At 38.5% G+C, this 6309-nt stretch overlaps 1 pseudogene; it reads left to right on the top strand.

Annotated features, from left to right (window-relative positions):
• Positions 1 to 3079: 3079 nt before the first annotated feature.
• LOC132419531 (E3 ubiquitin-protein ligase RBX1 pseudogene) lies at positions 3080 to 3413 on the top strand (annotated as a pseudogene).
• The last annotated feature ends 2896 nt before the right edge of the window (positions 3414 to 6309 follow it).

The raw sequence follows: 6309 nt of genomic DNA, 5'->3' as shown, positions 1-6309 counted from the left end.
CTCAGTTCTAAAATATGCATAAATAATTTCAGGATGACTACATCAATATCTCTACTACTATTAAGTAATGTTTAATATTTCTTTAAGTCCTTTTTGTCCTTGGAATATGTTCCACTAAGGGTGTACATCAAAGCACTATATTCAAAAGTCACTTGGATTAATTATTTTTGCTCTGTGCAGTTATGTTATTGTTTTGATACATGTTGAGGTTCATTTGTTTCTGTTTGTATTCAATGTCAGGGTTTTTCCCATGCTTTCTGAATTATCAATTATTTTTGACCAATAGAAATACCAGTGAAAACATATCCCCCAGAAAAGGAGATTATATGGAAAAGGTTGATTTCCTTGGTGTTTAAGGTACATTTCTACACCCCTCCCCCCCCAAAATAGGCAAAAGACACAGAGATTCAGCGAGAAAAATTATAACTGGTCAGTGAATATATGAATTAATAGCACCTACCTCATTGCACTATTCTGAGAAGAAAATAAGATGCTTGGTTATCACAGTGGTTGGCCACACAGTAAGTCCTAAATTAATGCTAGCATAATAATGATCACAATCACTGTTCTGGGGAGTAATCTTAAAAAAAACGATATACCATTTTTCACATTTCAGATTAGACAAGTTTTTAAAAATTATTTTTAATATAATGATAATAGGTAGTATTGGTGACAATATTAAGAAAACAACTATTGTCATATACTTTTGTGGAGGTATAAATTATTATCTTTTTGGCAGGCAACTTAACAATATGCATCAAAAAACCTTAAAGTTTTATAAACTCTTACTCAGTAACTGCTTTTTAAGGCAATTGCCATAAGGGTGTAATCAAATAAATATGACAAGATATATGTACAAGTGTGCTTGCAGGCCTAGAAACTAAAAAGAGCCAGAAATAAACTAAAAGTCTATTTATAAAGAATTGGCTACATGAATTATGATGCATCCAGCCTGTTTTAATTTTCTTTAGACCCACTGAATAATTCAACTGTTTTAAGGTCTTTTTACCATCAGACATTTAAAAAGAAAAATAATTCTAATTTTCTTTTTAGAACAAAATGAAAGCTACAGCTATTGCCAGTGACATTCCCCACCCCTCCCAACCCTCTCACTTTTGTTTTAGTGAAAGACTTTCATGGATTCAGATATATTCCCCTTCAGAATTAATGTGTTTTTCTCCTCCTGGGTCATAGGTCATCTACGAAAGTTCACAAGATTTTCAACTTAGAATGATCTAGAAGGAAAAGTTTGAGCAGGGTTTCATCCAAGTAGGATACAGATAATACTGACTGCAACAGCCCCAGTGTATCCAGAGCTTGCAGCATTTATAGTGACTCCCCAGATTTCTGTCCACCAGAATTGATAGCTTTTTATCCCAGTTCAAAGCTATTACATCAGAAGGAGTGGGGGCATTAACTCCCTTTGGTATATATTTCACTTTAAGACTCAGGAAGAGAGGAATAGGTCAAACTAACATTGGCTCAACTGTTTTATCTAACATAGGGAGACAAGTCTAATAAATTAGAATATTCTTCTGCCTGGGTCCTGCTGACCTTCACAAAACTATCTTTTAATTCATGAGAATTCTCATGATCTTAACTCTGAATATGTGTATGGTCTTGGTTACTGTTTTTTTACAGCAAGAGGAAAAGCATCTGTAGAGGAAAATTCCCACTTAAAGACAGACTCCTGTTCACCATCATAGTCCCAGCCCCCAAGTTAGATCCTTACAATCAGGATGGGAAATCTGTCACTACCGCATACAATGGAATCCTATACAGCCTTTAAAAGAGATGATATAGATCTATATTTGTTGATGTTAAAATATACATCTGGTAAAATTTTAAGTTAAACAACTTGCAAACAACTATGTGTGGTGTTATACCATTTTTATGGAGAATCTAGAAGGATATATAATGAAATACTATCTGAAATATTCCTTAAACTAATTATTTTTATGGCTATTCATACAATCTCTATATTTTTAATCTGGTTGTTTTATTTTTATAATTATTGAGGTTTTTTTCCTAATCTTAATCATTCTTGACTTTTATTACACCACTTCATCTCATTTTATAACACTTTATCTCAACATCTTCTTTGTATGTGGAGGTACAAAGTAAGTTCACATCTCCTTTTAAGGTTTCAACTAAAGGTTTGAGTCTACATCTTCCCTTAGCAGAGTGACCCCTTGATGATGACACCATATGTCCCTGGGACCCTGTTTTTGGTCTAAGGCATCAGGCCAGAGCTGGAGCTACCCTGTGGGGCAGGACGGGTTCCTGTCTTCACTCCACTAGACCCAACACATCAGTCTTCCTTGGCAGTCACTTCATGCTGCCTCTTTCTCTCCATGTGATGATTTAAATATTTCTTAGTGTGTGTTCCCATATAGGAACCTGCTGGGCAAGTCTATTTGTAAAACAATTTAATAGCCTTCCTTGTAAGAACAGATAAAAGGGGAATGTACCACTTTATCATCCAATAAACAAAGATGTTCCTTTGGTTTTGACTTTAAAAAAAAAATGTGTGGCCTAACAGTTTGCCCTAGGATAGTCTATTTAGTAGCTAGAAATCCATTCTTAAAGTGTCTTTTTCAATCCCAGATTACTCCCTTTAAATCTGAGAATAAAGCATACAAATTGATATTTTCTGTCATTAACACAAAGACCCTCCTCCAAAGCAGCAATCCTTGAATTGTAATCTACAGGTCAAATAAATCAGATTCTGGCGTAAACCTAATGGTGGACTTAAGGAGTGCTTTAGGTTCTATATCACATTTTGACTGATTTCAAGTGAAATCACACAGTCATGTCTTTAGAGATGACAGTCAATCAAGATCATCATTGCCAGCGTTCAGACCTCCCTGTGGACTTTCCACGCATGACAGCGGCAGGTTTCCCCACCTGTGAGCTGCTTTCCCAAACACCTTCGCTGCCTTCATCATTCAGGTCCTCTCAGCTTTGTGCCCCTTGGTTATACACCTTACTAACTTTGGCTCATCTCCGTGGGCCTTAAGAAGTATTAACTCCCTTTATGAAAATGCATTGTAAGTAGCCGGGCGACGGAGCGTGTGTTTCCAAAATGGCGGCAGCGATGGATGTGGATACCCCGAGCTGCACGAACAGTGGCGCGGGCAAGAAGCGCTTTGAAGTGAAAAAGCGGAATGCGGTAGCCCTCTGGGCCTGGGATATTGTGATTGGTAACTGTGCCATCTGCCGGAACCACATTATGGATCTTTGCATAGAGTGTCAAGCCAACCAGGCGTCTGCTACTTCTGAAGAGTGCGCCGTCGCGTGGGGAGTCTGTAACCATGCTTTTCACTTCCACTGCATCTCCCGCTGGGTCAAATCACAGCAGGTGTGTCCGTTGGACAACAGAGAGTGGGAATTCCAAAAGTATGGGCACTAGAAAAAGAATTCTTCCATCAAGCTCAACTGTTTCATTAGCCATTTAATGACTTGCCCTCCTGTTACTTAATTATAAATTAGATAGAACCGTGTTTTTTCTGCTTTGTCTTTTCAGTTTGCTATTCCTGCACCCATATTGTATTCTGTGTCAAATAAAATCCAGTTGGATTCTAGAAAAAAAAATGCACTGTATGATGATTTACTTTAACTACACAGGTTTTGGGTTTTTTTTTTTTTTTTAGCACAATCCGCTCTACAAACTCTTTTCAACAACATTTTTAAGCAGTGAAAATCTCCCTCTCCCCAACAGGAAAGCATTACATGGAACTTCAATAGATGAGAAAGATCAAAGCTGCTCTGGTTAGAACCAGGCAGGGGGTTCACCCCTAAAATTCTATTCATCCCTACTCCCAAACCAAGGAGCCCCCAAATAATTTCAGAAAACCTGTAAGCTTAAAAACAAGAGGTAAAAATATAAACAAACCATAAGTTTATATCAAACAGAAATTTGGTTCACTGAAAAAGGAACTGAAAGCAGCCATCCAAGTATACCTGAAGCACTCGCAAGTTTTAAAAAAAAAAAAAAAAAGGTCTTAAGACTTCAATTTGGGGACTTCCCTGATGGCGCAGTGGTTAAGCATCCACCTGCCAATGCAGGGGACACGGGCTTGAGCCCTGGTCTGGGAAGATCCCACATGCAGCGGAGCAACTAAGCCTGTGTACCACAACTACCGAGCCTGTGCTCTAGAGCCCGCGAGCCACGACTACTGAGCCCACGTGCCACAACTCCTGAAGCCCGCACACCTAGAGCCCGTGTCGGCAACAACAGAAGCCACTGCAATGAGAAGCCCACGCACCACCACGAAGAGTAGCCCTGGCTCACCGCAACTACAGGAAACCTGCGTGCAGCAATGAAGACCCAACAGCCAAAAATAAATTAAAAATAAATAAATTTATTTATTTATTTATTTTAAAAATTAAAAAAACCCTTTAATTTGTTCCGTTCACTTAGCTGAAGCTGGTAATGAAGCCAATAACATTTTACTTTGCATATGCTTGCATCTAGTTCAGCTCAGACTTTATTTCATTGACCACATTCTATGGGCAGATCTTATCATGTTCTGAGTGTTAGAGAATGGCTCTGTCCTGCCCCATTGCCATGAATAAGTCAGATTGTAGTAGCTTTACTTAAAATACAGAAGAATACTAAAATAAATGTGTGCTTTACACTTGTGGTAGTCTAGAATTCAGACAGAGATAGGTTATCCTGGAAGGCAACAATATTTACCCAGTGTCCAGTGACTTACAGGGTCACCTGCCTTGTTCCATACTTCTTCTGGAAAGAAATGGTAATAGAGCAAGTTCTTTTACGTGTGAAGTTGTTCGTTCTTGTTTGTTAACATTATTCTAATCATGCAGAGACTTTCAGGCCTCATATGGTGCTACATTATGGTCTTGTTTTTATCAACATTTGTAACAAGGCACATCGCCTATATTTATTAATATGGTACATACAGGTATAAGTCAATTCAATTGTACTTTAGAATTTAGGGTCAAACGACAGGATACAGAAGCACAGGCTAATATACAACTAAGTAGATTATCTCATACAAACTGTAGTGCTTTGGGATTTTTCCTTGGGTACGAGGATAGTACCTATGCGCTCTTCATCCAACTGAAAATTCCAATAGACCCAGTTAAAACATGTAAAGCGTTTTAATGGCAAAGCGGACAGACATGTATGCAGGTGGTTACACAAAGCCAGAGACAAGCCAGCATGCTCTCAAACAAAGGTTCAGCTCCCAGATTCCCACAAGGATTATCATCAGCACTGAGTGAGAATTCCACCAGGCAGAGGAAGCTTCTCTTCATTCCTCTGCCCACCCTCACTCCCACCATTCTTTCCCACCTGCTGCCAACTGCTCTGAGCACAACCTGTTCACCAGGTGAAGGAACAGATACAAAACGACCCCAGCACGTTTCTGAATGTTTACTGTGAGACAAGGGAAGGAAAGGTCAGTTTCCCAGGCACAGCTTCCCTTCACGGGCTTGGACTTTAGGCCCACCAGTTTAGTTCTGCAACATGATCATGCAGACAGGATAAAATGGATTTTAAGATAAAAAATGGTAACCAGGAAGTGTAGAAGGAGACAGGCAATCCCACCTGAATTATTTCGAGGATAGTGAAACTTATTGTATAGGTTCCCTAAGTTAATGCCTTGCCAACTGGTTTGGGGGTGATCGTCATTTTATTTATTTAGTTTCGGCATGTCTTCTAGCCCTGCCTGTAGTATATAATGAAAAACAGAACCAGGTTCATGGAGTCTTCTCTGTGCCTGTTTCGCAAACTGTTCATAAAAGCAAGACTTCAAAAAAAGAGACCACAAATGATAGAAAGGGAAAGAATAATTTGATGGTTTTATAAATGTATATAGTTTACCTTTGACCAAGATTTAAAATGGAGGAAAAAAATCACAGATTTTCTCATACTGGTTACAAATATTGATTTGAAGGAAAGATTAAAAATAAAATATAATTTCATAATGTAGTATAGACCATAGTGAGACTCAACATTAATAACCAGGTAAGAATCCACCTTGGTACACAGAGACACAATATAGGGATAGAAGACTTGTTAGCAATGTCAGGTAAGGACAAACCTCAAATGACTAAACAGGTCCCTAGAGAACACTATGTAGCACACAAGTATTTTATTGTTTGGCCAGCTGGTTATATCATTAGCTGCTGTGAGCATGCATTGGGCAGCATATAGAAATAAATGGTTTGTAATACGTTTTGAAGACAGAAAGTCTTCAGTCCCTAACCAGACTGTCTTGGAATTTGCCTTATGTGTGGTATGTTAGCAGTCCCATGATGGTTGAAATCCACTATTTCATA

The sequence above is a fragment of the Delphinus delphis genome, chromosome 2 (genome assembly GCF_949987515.2).
Source record: "Delphinus delphis chromosome 2, mDelDel1.2, whole genome shotgun sequence".
NCBI classification, from domain to species: domain Eukaryota; kingdom Metazoa; phylum Chordata; class Mammalia; order Artiodactyla; family Delphinidae; genus Delphinus; species Delphinus delphis.
The sequence above is the reverse complement of the archived record's forward strand: the minus strand, read 5'-3'. Positions and strand labels throughout refer to the sequence as shown.